This window comes from Onychomys torridus, chromosome 3 (genome assembly GCF_903995425.1).
Source record: "Onychomys torridus chromosome 3, mOncTor1.1, whole genome shotgun sequence".
NCBI classification, from domain to species: domain Eukaryota; kingdom Metazoa; phylum Chordata; class Mammalia; order Rodentia; family Cricetidae; genus Onychomys; species Onychomys torridus.
Genome location: NC_050445.1, coordinates 142,257,066 through 142,269,608, shown reverse-complemented (window position 1 = coordinate 142,269,608; position 12,543 = coordinate 142,257,066).

Here is a 12,543-nt window from a genome sequence, read left to right as displayed (position 1 = left end):
TCAAGATGAAAAAAAGAGTAATTTAGAGGCACAAATGACTCATTCTGATGAGGTTAGGAGGAGCCAAGGAAGGCTTCTTAAAGGAGGTGAGGGAAAAGCTTTGAGAATAGATAGGGCTGTGACAGAGTGCATAGGATAGGGGGACATAGGAGGAGAAACATCTGTGTAGGTTAAAATGTCATTGTATGAGGGCTGTTATCATGTGGTTATAAAAGAGGTAGAGTTCAAAACAGAATGCATGGAGTTAGTTTGAAAAAAAAAAGAGGCAAAGTTGAGGTGCACACATCAGACAGGATGTAGGTGTGTGTGTGTGTGTGTGTGTGTGTGTGTGTGTGTGTGTGTGTGTGTGATGCTGGGGATTGACCTCTGCACTGCTGGGCAGGCAGGTTACCACTGAGCTCTGCCCAGGGCTTACGTTAAATTTACATCAACAAAATGCGCTCTTTATGATGTATAGCTTATGGTTTCTTGACAAATGCATGGAGTTGTGTGTGCACATCACAATTAAGGTACAGAACAGTTTCAACCCCCCCCCCAATATTTCTTCATTTACAGTCATCTCCTCTCCCCTATACGCCGCCCCTCTCTTTTGGTTTTTTGTTTTTCGAGGCAGCGTTTTTCTGTGTAGTCTTGGCTGTTCTGGAACTCACTCTGTAGACCAGGCTGGCCTTAAACTCAGAGAGATCTGCCTGCCTCTGCCTCCCAAATACTGGGATTAAAGGCACAGATTAAAGGCCACCACCACCATCCGCCCCATGCTCATCTCTTAGCAATAATACTATTCTCTAGTCCTATGATTTCCATGCAAACCAAATCATACAGATGTATAGCTCTTTGGATCTGGCTTCTTTAAGTCGCCCTAAGACCTTTGATGGCTATCTATGCTGCTACTTTCGCTTACCTTCAGCTGGCTCCTTTTTAGTACTGAGTAGTGTTCCATTACTGTAAATGGACGTACCGTTTAGTAATCTTGGGTTTTCCAGCTAGTTGTGAATAAAATTGATCTTAGCAGTGTTTTCTGTGTGAACACAGGACTTTCATTTTTCTTGCATTAATACTTAGGAATGGGATGGCTGGGTCTTTCATAACAGATAGATATATGTTGAATGTCTTGAAACTCTGCTATATGGGTCAGGAGAGATGGCTCAGTGGTTAAGAGCACTGGCTGCTTTTCCCAGAGGACCAGGATTCAATTCCCAGCACTCATATGGTGGCTCACAATTATCTGTAGCTCCAGATCCTGGGATCTGGTGCCCTCTTCTGGCCTCCATGGTTGACCAGGCATACAAGGTATATAATCCTCATACATAAATTCAGGCAAACACTCATACATTATATATAAATCTGCCATACTCTTTCTTTTTTTAAATTTATTTATTTCTATTTTATGTGCATTGGTATTTTGCTATGGAACTGGAGTCACAGACAGCTGTGAGTTGCCATGTGGTTGCTGGGAACTGAACTCAGGTCCTCTGGAATAGCAGTCAGTGCTCTTAACCACTGAGCCGTCTTTGCAGCCACCCCACCCCCCCCATACTCTTTCTAGTATGCACCATTCTGTATTTCCACTTAGCAACATGTGAGTGTGTTCCATGCTCATTCTCGTGACTTGGTGTGTCAGGATGTTACTGGTCTTCATTCTACGTGCATGTGAATATGCTTGACTATGTATCTGTACCACTTGTGTGTCTGGTGCCCACAGGGGCCAGAATTAGCATAAGATCCTCTGGAACTGGAGTTACAGGTGGTTGTGAGCCACCTTGTGGATGTTGGGAACAGAACCTGGCTCCTGCAAGAGCAGCCAATGCTTTTAACTGCTGAGCCAGCCTTGGTTTACATTTCTTCTAATGGCTATCGATGCTGAACATCTCACTTGCTTACAACTCTGGTGAAGGATCTGTCCAATTTTTGCCCATCTTTTCTCTAGTTTGGGGCATTCTTTAATAATATACTTTCAGGCTCTTTGCCAGGTATGTTCTTCTTTTGTTTCATTTTGTTTTTGTTTTGAGACAGAGTCTATGTAGCTCTGGCTGTTCTGGAACTATGTAGACCAAGCTGGCTTTGAACTCACAGAGATCTGCCTGCCTCTGCCTCCCAAGTGCTGGGATTAAAGGTGTGCGCCACTATACCCGGCTTCAATGATTTTTTTTTTTTAAGTTTTTATTACTTTGTGGAGGAGGGTAGAGAGCACTATGTGGGCCTGGGTGTGGAATACAGGTGAAGAGGCTTGATGGCCAAGTGCCGTGTGTGTGTGTGTGTGTGTGTGTGTGTGTGTGTGTGTGTGTGTGTGTTTCTCTCTCTCTCTCTTTGTTTTTTTGAGACAGGGTTTCTCTGTGTAGCTTTAGAGCCTGTCCTAGATTTCTCTCTGTAGATCAGGCTGGCCTTGAACTCACAGAGATCTGCCTGCTTCTGCCTCCTGAGTGCTGGGATTAGTGTGCACCACCACTGCCTGCTTTCCTCTCTCTCTCTCTCTCTCTCTCTCTCTCTCTCTCTCTCTCTCTCTCTCTCGGCTTTTCAAGACAGGGTTTCTTTGTGTAGCTGTGGCTGTCCTGGAACTAGCTATGGAGACCAGGTTGGCCTTGAACTCAGAGACCCACCTGCCTCTGCCTCCCAAGTGCTGGGATTAAAGGCGTGCGCCACCACTTAAAGAAAAAGATCCCGGAAGGAAGGTGATTGGTGTGAGGGACTCTGAAAGTGAGTCAAGCGTGGCCTCTCTTCAAGGACAAAGGTGGGACCCAGGCTGAGGAACGGGGACCCCAAAGAGTGGTCTACGGAGAAGAGATACAACAGTGCGTTCTTCTCCTCTTTAAGATCTGCCCTGGCTAAGCACCTGCTGTACAGCCCACTTCAGAGCAAGAGGCTCAGGGGGGCATCCTCTGGCTGGCCAGTGGTACCTGGTCCTCCTTCATGCCTGATGGGTCAGGCTAGGCCATCTCCACGCAGAAGAAAATAAGGGCTATTGCCCCAGCCTGCACCTCAGCCATTTACATGGCCTTGTTTCCAAAATGAATGACCATGTGTTTTGGAATGGGGGTGGGGTGACTGGCAGGCCTTCAGGGGTGCTGGGTGTGTGGCTGAGCCAGAGGGACTCGGTGTGAGTTTCTGGGTCAGGGTGGACCCTCTGCTTTGGTGACCTCAGTCTAGAGTGTCTTCCTCAGCCCTATCACTGTGGCTCTGAGACATTTCTATAGAAAATGACCAAGACTAGGTAGATGCTGCCTGCTGCCTGTTCCTAGAGCTGGGCCTACACCCTTGCCTTCCTGTGTACTGGGAGTGTGGCTCTGTCCACATGGTAAACATTCCTTCTCCAGAGAGGAATTGAGCTTAGTGAGGGGCAGAACTCTAGCCTCAGGTCCTGGATAGACAAGGGTAGCCCTGTATCCCTGGGAGAGTAGTTGAGGGCCAGCTCAGCCCTAAGGGGGAAATAAGCCTTAGGGTGTGCTCTGTCTGCCCCAGGGGACTGCCACCTGATGGATAGGATTACCATGGTCAGCCCCAGGGCTTGGCCGACAAAGACTTTGTATGGAGCTTCCTCATGTTGAGCTGAACTTTTCTGAGACAGGTCTGTTTTGGGTAAAGTTAGCTGTTCTGCTTCTGGTCCTTGGCTGTTAAGGACTGTTATCACTTTTGCTTTAGTATGGAAGCCTGAAAAAAGGTCCCTAGGCTGGGGTTGGGGATTTAGCTCAGTGATAGAGTACTTGCCTAGCAAGCACAAGGCCCTGGGTTCGATCCTCAGCTAAAAAAAAAAAAAAAAAAGTCCCTAGGAAAGAATACAAGAGTTAAATTAACCTTGTTCCAAAATAAATCAACGTTTTAAAAAATAACGTTTGGTAGTGTGTGTGTGTGTGTGTGTGTGTGTGTGTGTGTGTGTGTATTTTTGTTTTTTTGAGACAGGGTTTCTTTGTGTAGGTTTGGTGCCTGTCCTGTAGACCACGCTGACCTCAAACTCACAAAGATCTACCTCCTCTGCCTCCTGAGTGCTGGGATTAAAGGCGTGCGCCACCACTGCCCGTGTGTGTGTGTGTGTGTGTGTGTGTGTGTGTGTGTGTGTGTGTGTGTGTAAGAGGGAGAGAGGGAGCTGAGAGAACAGTTTTTAGGAGTCCATTCCCTTCTTCCACCTTGGGAGCCCTGGAGATCAAACTCACATAGTTAGGATCGGCAGCGGGTGCCTTTACCCACTGAACTATCTAGACTTTTTTTTCTTCACTATGTAGCTGTGCTTGGCCTGTACCTACCACTATGTAGACCAGACTGGCCTCATGCATGATAGGCTGCTCTATGATGTTCCACTTTATTCCCTTGACTGGGTCTTACGGAACCTGGTGATAGACTGGTGGCCAGCAAGCCTGGAAGATCTGCCTGTCTTCACCTCCCCTCTGGCACTGGGAGGTGCAGGTGTGTGGCAGGATCCGAACTCAAGTCCTTGTGTTTGCACAGAGCTGTGTCTCCAGCCCCCAAGTTTTGTCTTTTCTAGAAGAATAGTTGAGACCACAGAGATTCAGCCCTTTCAGACTCTTCTTTCACTCGGCAATCGAATACCTTTCCATGGGTTGATAGCAAATGCTTTTCTCATCACCAAATAATATTCCACTGATCTTGCCGTTTTCTTATTGCAAATGGGGCCACTGAAATTCAAAGAGGGCAAGTGTCTGCTTCTAGAGGTTCCGGCAGTCTACAGCAAACCTGAGCTTGAGCCTAACTCTTTTTTCTTCCATTACCTGTTCCCAGGAATGTAAAACCATATTTCATCATGGCTTCATTACCCGCTGTGGGGCCCCAGACAGAGGGTGGAGGGGTGTGGAAGCCAGTTGCTGTGACCCACTTCCTGGAGATGTTAGGGACAGGTCTGCAGACACCCACGGCTCAGCTGTTTGGAAAGACTAGCTGGGGTCAGGTTCTCCAACTTCCAAAGAGCAGAGCATGATGAGATGCTGATCTGAGCGGCATGTCCTCCCTCCCTCCCTCAGGCTGAGCTTGGGGCTTGTTTCTAAGGACTCTTTACCTTCCTCCATTTCTCTGGGTCTGGGAGCTTCCCTTCCCACCTCTCCTCTGAGAGGGAGGCTCCTCCCTGACTTCCTTCCCCAAGTGCCTCCCCACCCACTTACTTACCTCCCTTTCATTCCTCCTGATTCACACACAGCCTCCCCCTCCTGGGTCCCTCCCTGCACGGTTGCCCGGTTGCCCGTAACCTGGAAGGCAACAGCCCTCCTTATTTATGCTCAGCAGTCAGGTTTGAATTTGTTTATTTATTGGCTCATTTGTTTTAGGGACCTGGGCCTCCTCCTCCATCTGGAGCCTTGCCTCTGAGTAGCTGGAACTTCCAGCAGGCCAGTTCACATGGCCAGTGTGTCAGCTGAATCCTCAGCACTGGAATATTTTGGATGAACATGGAAGTCAGAGAGGTCCTGTAAGGGCTGAATCTCTGCCCTGTCAGGCTCTTTTGTTCCGATGTCTCTTTTCTCTAAAGCTAACGGGCACTTACTGCTGCCTCCTGAGGTTCCCATCCTGTCAAGAGCAAGGCCTGGTCTCTTCCTGGTGGCAGCAAGACAGTGTCTCTGCCCTGGGTGCTTGGGAAGGCCACATACAGCAGGCCAACATTCTGCCACCGAGCCAGAGCCTTGCCTGGACAGCCTGTTTAATTTTGCTTCTTTTTGAGATATAGTTTTATATTGTATCCCAGAATGGCCCTGAACTCAGTGTGTAGCCCTGATTGGCCTTGAATTTGGGATTACAGGCATAAGTCACCACATCTGGCTACAATTTTGGGTGCTAAGGTTCAAACTCAGCGTCTGGCATACACTAGGCAAGTAGGCATTCAAGGAGCTGGTAAGATATAGTTTTAAACTCTAGAAGCATCTTTCGAAGCCAGCACAAAGGCCAAGTAAGCTTTCCAGTGGTGACTTAGGCACAGGGACACCTAGGTTTGGTTTGATCTAATCTGCATTGCTGGGGAGTCATGAAAGGTGGGTGCTGATCCACTGAACCCCAGCCCAGTCCAAGCCTTGATACTCTCTCTCTCTCTCTCTCTCTCTCTCTCTCTCTCTCTCTCTCTCTCAGGCCCCCTTCTTCCCTCCGGCCAGCCAGCCTGACTCTTTGAAAGTCACGCGGGTCAGTTTTTTCTGGCTGGGTAGCTGGCCTAGCCGAGGCCAGTCCACTTTGCTGGACTGTTTTCTTTCCCTGCTCCTTCTCCTTCCTCTATTCTCCAGGAACCCATCTACCCACGGCTGGCAGGAAGCTTTCTTGTTTGGTCAATCTTCATTTCCAAGTACAATCAGGCTGCTCTTCTTCGTCATCTGTACTTTGGACCCGGTCCCCTGAAGGGCCTTCTCGGTCACATCTCTTCCCTGCTGCCTCTTTTTTTCCTTCGGGATCTCACTATGTAGCCCTGGGTGACTTTGAATTCGCTATGCAGACCAGGCTGACCTTGAACTCATAGGTATCCTGCCTCTGGCTTCTGGGATTAAAGGTGTATGCCACCTTGCCTGGCTTTTTAACGACTTTTAAATGCCCAGGAATAGAGCCATGGTGGTACGTTGTCTGTGATGCCCACACTGGGGTATGAAAGCTGAGGCGAAAGCGCCATAGGTTCGAGGCCATACTGGACTACATACAGCAGACGGTGACTCAAACAGTCCTTATGGTGAAATACAGCAGGCCAGACCTGGTGGTGCAGATCTGTAATCTCAGACTGAGGCAGGAGGATCACAAGTTCGGTGCCTGCCTGGGCTTTACAGTGAACTTGAGACCAGGAAGAGCCTGTCTCAAAGGTTAAAAAAGGACTGGGGAGGGGTGGGCATGTATGAGGCTCTTTGTTCAATCCCCAGTACCTCAATTAGTCAATCAAATACACTCGGAGTGTAAAGTTACCCTCATAGCTAGGTTTTGTTTTTCCTTCCTTTCCTTCTTCCTCCACCCCATCTCTTTCTTTCCCTTTTGGATACTGTGTAATCCAGGATGGACTCTAGAGCTTGCAACATGGCTCAGGCTAGCCAACAACTCTTAAGGATTTTGCTGCCTCAGCCTCTTTACCAAGGGTGGTTTGAGAGAGGGTCTCACTGTATAGACAAAGGTGCTTTGAGCTCCCTGAAATCTGCCTCCCAAGTGCTCAGGTTAAAGAGGTGTGTCACAGTGCCCAGTCGACTTAAGTGCTGGGGTCACAGGTGTGTGCTTCCACTTGACCCTACATGGGGGTAGCTCTGGCTGAGTTTCACAGGCTGGTTTGCACCTTGCAAACACTGGGATTGCCAGCATGTGCTAGCTTGCCCAGCTTTTCGTCATGAATACTAAAACCGTTTTTAGTGTATGTTTTGCCAGCATGTATGTCTGTGCACCACACGTGTGCAGTGCCTGTTGGAGGCCAGAAGAGGATGTCAGATCCCCTGGAACTGGACTTACAGATGGTTGTGAACCTCCATGTGGGTGCTGGGAACCAAACCTGGGACCTTTGCAACACCAGCAACTACCTTGACGACTGAGCCACCTCTCCAGCTCCTCATCATAGCTCCTGTTAAGTCTGCAGTTTTATGTCCCTAAGCATGTTCGCAGTTTAACATCACCCCATCACCCATTTCCATAACTTTTCATCCTTCCCAACAGAGTCTCTGTACCAAAAGAATAACCACTGTTTTCCCTCCTCCCAGCGTGGTAACTTCTTTTCAACTTCCTGTCTCTGAATTTGATTGTTCGAAGTACTTCTTGTAAGTGGCCAAAAAAACAAACAACAAACTGTTTTTTGTGTCTGGCTTATTCCACTTAGTAGAATGTGTGCAAGGTCCATCCATGTTGGGGCACGTGTCAACTTTTTTACTTTTTTCTGCCTAAATACTATTCCATCGTGTGGAAGTACCACATTTTGTTTATCATCTGTTGATGGACACCTGGGCTATTGTCACCTTTGGATTATTCTGGGATCTTTGTGCAGGAAGCTCCCCAGCACACTGGCTGTGGTACTCTCAGGACCTTGAGCTCAGCATCCCTCTTCCCAGGACTGCCCATTTACCTAAGCACATGTTATTCTCCCTAGATACCGCCAAGCGTTCTGTTTTGTTTGTTCTTTGAGGCAAGGTCTCAGGTCCAGTGTGGTTGTAAACTTGGTGTCTTTCTATCCCAGCTTCATGAGTATTGATTACACAGCCTCATGCTGTCACGCCCAGCTGGTCTACTGGCTTTTTTCCCCCCCCCCCCGCGGTAATTATGTCCTATAAAGTCACTGAATTAACAAACACCGAACCATTACTCACAGGAGAAACACTGGGTTGCATTCATTCAAGCCTCTGGTCACAAGATTTTTGCCAGCCAATTAATTTATAGGCTTGTTTTGTGGGTGCTTCTCTCCCAAGACACCTTGCTTAATATACATTGTTGATTCATTAGAGGCCCCGGCAGCACCAGAACTCAGCCTGCAGGAAGCTCATCTAGCACACAAGTTTTCTCCCTCAGGTACATTCCAGCCTCCTGTGCATGGGAACAGACAGCTCTTTGCTCGAGGCTGTTCCATTTGCTTTTAGTAAGAATCTTGTATGTAGTGTCAAGCAGAGGGTTAATGGGTGTGATGCTATGCATCAGCCATGAAAAGTGAAAAATAAATAAAAACAGTGAAGCAAAATAAGCTCATAGAAGATAGAATGTTAGTATACACTCACACACACACACACACACACACAATACCTACACACAAGTGTTTATTCATTTGTGTTTTCTCGTTGATTTACATAGAGACTAGAGCTCACTCTATCCCTGGCCAGCTTGAAACTTGACTATGTAGCCCTTGTTCCCAAGTGCCAGAGTTCCAGGTGCGCACCACTGTGCTTGGTGATGAAATGTTAATATTTTTTATGCTTTACAGAGAATATCCACCCCCCCACCTCTGTGTGTGTGTGTGTGTGTGTGTGTGTGTGTGTGTGTGTGTGTGTGATAGTAGCTTTTACTGTCTTAATTACAGCTTGTTTCTTTCTTACATAAGTAATGACTTCTTAGAAATAGTTTGCTTGTTTTCTGTCAATTAAATATTAATACAGGGGGTTGGGGATTTAGCTCAGTGGTAGAGCACTTGCCTAGCAAGCGCAAGGCCCTGGGTTCGATCCTCAGCTCCACCAAAATATATATATATTAATACAGTTTGATTATTTTTCATTCAACTCAGCTAGTTCACTGAAATATTCAGCTAAATAACTCTGGTTATAACTCTAAATAACCAGGTTCTTTTCCTCTTACCAAGTGGACCTTGTGGACTGAATTCAGGTCATTATGCTTGGAGGCAAGTTCTTTTACCTGCTGAGCCATCCGGCCAGCCGAGGGTCCACTTTGAATAGTGAAGTCAGTGGGGCATGGTGGCTCATGCCCTAAAATGCTGGCGTAAAGGAGGCTGAGGCAGGAAAAGTGCAAATTCAAGGCCACAGAATGAGATGAATTAAAATATATGGGAGGACATGTGTAAGTTATAGAATAGAAATACGCTGCCATTCTATACAAGACACACAAGCTTCAGAAAATTTGGCATCCTCTTTCTGGAACCATCCCCTAGAGGTCTACAAATGCTCTGGTCCCCGGTGATGTTTGAGATCACAGATATGCTTGAGTAGATGACCCCACATACAAATCTGAAGACCGATTTACGAGAACTGATTGTACTTGATTTCATGGATGGCTCTGGCTCTCCACCTTGTACATGTCTGACAGAAGAGCATCTTGCACCAGGACTGTGTCTCAGTTGGCTTTGTCTCCAGTGCCTGCCATGTTATGTATGCTCTCACCACTTACTTTTATGTATCTCTTTTTTGAGACAGAGTCTCCACTAGTCTACAATGGCCTTGAACGCTCCATGTAGTCAAGGATGACCCTGAATTCCTGATTCTCTTTCCTCCTCTCTGTCTCTTCCTCACAATTCTGAATAAGTCAGGGGAAGGTAATGGACTGGAACACAGACTCAAGGCATTGCAGCCAGGAAGAGGGACCCACTCTTCTCCTCCTGGGAGTACATCCCTCTGTTGTCTCTGAGACAAATCCAGGTTATGCTAACTGTGAAGCAGAAAGCCCAGGGCTCAGATGTTCAAATCCTAGCCTCAACCAGTTCTGTGGCCATCTGATGGTCACTTCCCCTCTTAGGGTCTCAATTTCCCCACCTAATTCTGAACAACTCCAGGTCTCCTCTGCAAGTGTGTTTCTCTCTCGCACAAAGCTTGGGGACCAGCGTCTCCCCCTTGGGCTTCTCCAGAGGCTGAGGGAGCAGCAGAGCCCTTGCTGATGTCGACTGAAAACCACAGCTCTCAAAGGGAATAAGAGAGAATTTATTCTGGAGCCTTTAATAGTAATCACGGCCCAGGAACCCAGATTTAAGTTACCCCAAATTCCATGTTCCAAGGTAGAAGCGGTTTCACAGGGTTTTTACAGTTTTCCGGTACAGAGAAAGCCACAAGTCCAGGCAAGTTTGAAATGCATTGGTGAGTACATCACAGAGGCGGCTACCGTGAAATGGGATGGGGGAGCTACGGCCTAAGGTGCCCTGTGATGACACTCTTAGCTCCTGGATTGGCAGACACTAGCGCTCTAATGACTTCTAAAAGGATTCTAGTTATGATCACAAATTGTTAGTCCAGATACAGAGCGGGCCAAGGCATGGCTGTTCCAGAAGGCTAAAATGAGACCAAAATAAAGTAATTAGCTTCTGAACCTACAAAATTCCAATCTGTGCACTAATGACATTCCAGTAGGTCCATCAGTCTCTGCAGACACAGAAAGTCCTTCGAGGAGTTTTTTGTTTTTTTGTTTTTGTTTTTGTTTTTTTGGTTCACAGCCAGACACAGCTTCTTTTCATGGAAATTCATTCACACCGAGAAAGACCAGGAAAGCTCACCGTGCGTGCACAGAGAGGCTTGTCTAGCTCCCTTCGCCGGCCACCCTTCTCACATCTGATTTATCCCCCTGCTATGGCCAAACCATGTCCCCTTCCACTGGTCACATAATAGAAGCTTGGTGATTTGCTGTGAGGAAGAGCCTCTGAGCCTGCAGACTGAGCCAGTCACTCACTAACTGTGGGACTTGGGCACAGCAATGCACCACAAAGTGTCTCAGTCTCTCCAGCTGTGAAATGGGCTGGGCCTTACTAGCTCAGAGGGTGTCGGGGGAGGGATGATGTAGTCAAGTGCCTAGTCCAGCTTGGCACGGAGTGGGTCTAGGAAAGTGTTCCCAGTAGTGTCAGTATTAAGGTCATTTACTCTCGGGGCAGGACGTGTCCCTCAGTGTCCTAGGCACCTTCTGCACACTCCCAGTTCTTCAGGCTTCTTTGCCATGTGTACTGGGAACAGTCATGGGGAAGACCGGGGAGGCAAGCGCTCTCTAACCCAGCCTGGCTCTCTCGCATCTAGACTGCCCCCTCCCTGGCCCTCACCTGCCAAAGCCAAGGGAGATGATCAGGTTGTGTGTCAGTGTGCGCTACAAGACCCGGGCCGGGTGACTCCTCCCGCCTTCCACCTTCACCTGGCTTCGGTTCAGAACAGTCCTGTGGTGTGTTGATTGACTGCTGGCAGGGGTTAAATTAGGGCAGGCCTGCCCCCATCAGGGAAGCATCCTGAATGAAGTTGGGATTCAGTAGGAGAGGGGAGGGGGGAAGGGAGGAGAAGACCTGGGCTGTGGAGATGGGTCTGAAACAAGCCTGAGATTTTTCTCTCCTCTCTCCTTTCCTCCCCGCTCCTGAAAGTGGTGGATCGATCCTAGAGCCTGTTGCATGCCTAGGTGCCAGGTAGGCATGCTATCAGCCTGGTTTTTGGGGAGGGTGGGGGCAGTAGTGGAGGTGGTAGACTGTGTCTTATACTGTGGCCTAGCCTACCCTTGAACCTGTGACAGCCATCTTGCCTCACTCAGCTTTCTGAGTGCTGGGGTTACCAACCTGCATCACTATTCTCCCCCCACCCCCACCCTGCAAGACAGGGTTTCCCTCCGTATAGTTCTGGCTGTCCTGGAACTCTCTTTGTAGACCAGGCTGGCCTCAAACTCATAGAGATCCACTTGCCTCTGTGTCCCAAGTGTTGGGATTAAAGGCATACGCCACTAACGCCTGGCCAATTTTTTGTTTTTATTTTTATTTTATTTTATTTTATTTTTTTGAGACAAGGTCTCACCCTTCATCAGTGGGTAGCCAGGAACTGACTATGTAGCCCCAGGCTGGCTTTGAACTTGTGATCTTCCTGCCTCTGCCTCCTGAGTGCTGGAATTACAGGTGTGAGTCACCACACACTGCCTAATTATCTTTCTTTTTGGAGGTAAGGTCAGAGTAGCGAAAGCTCAAAGCCTCTTCCCCACCCTCCTCCTTGAACGTTTCCAGGGCCCTCATATACTTGCCCTTTAGTTTTTGTGATTCCTCTGGATGAGTGGACCGTGGGCTCAGTCTCTCTAGAGCCCAGTCTGGTAGGAATAGCCAGGGCCATTGTACTAGATGGGGCCAGGCCAGTCCCAAATAGTGTCTCTCTGGCTGCATCTGGGTTAGATCAAGGGCAGAGTATCTGGGGTTCAGATTTGTTATTTCTCCTCTGGGTCATCAAACCACGC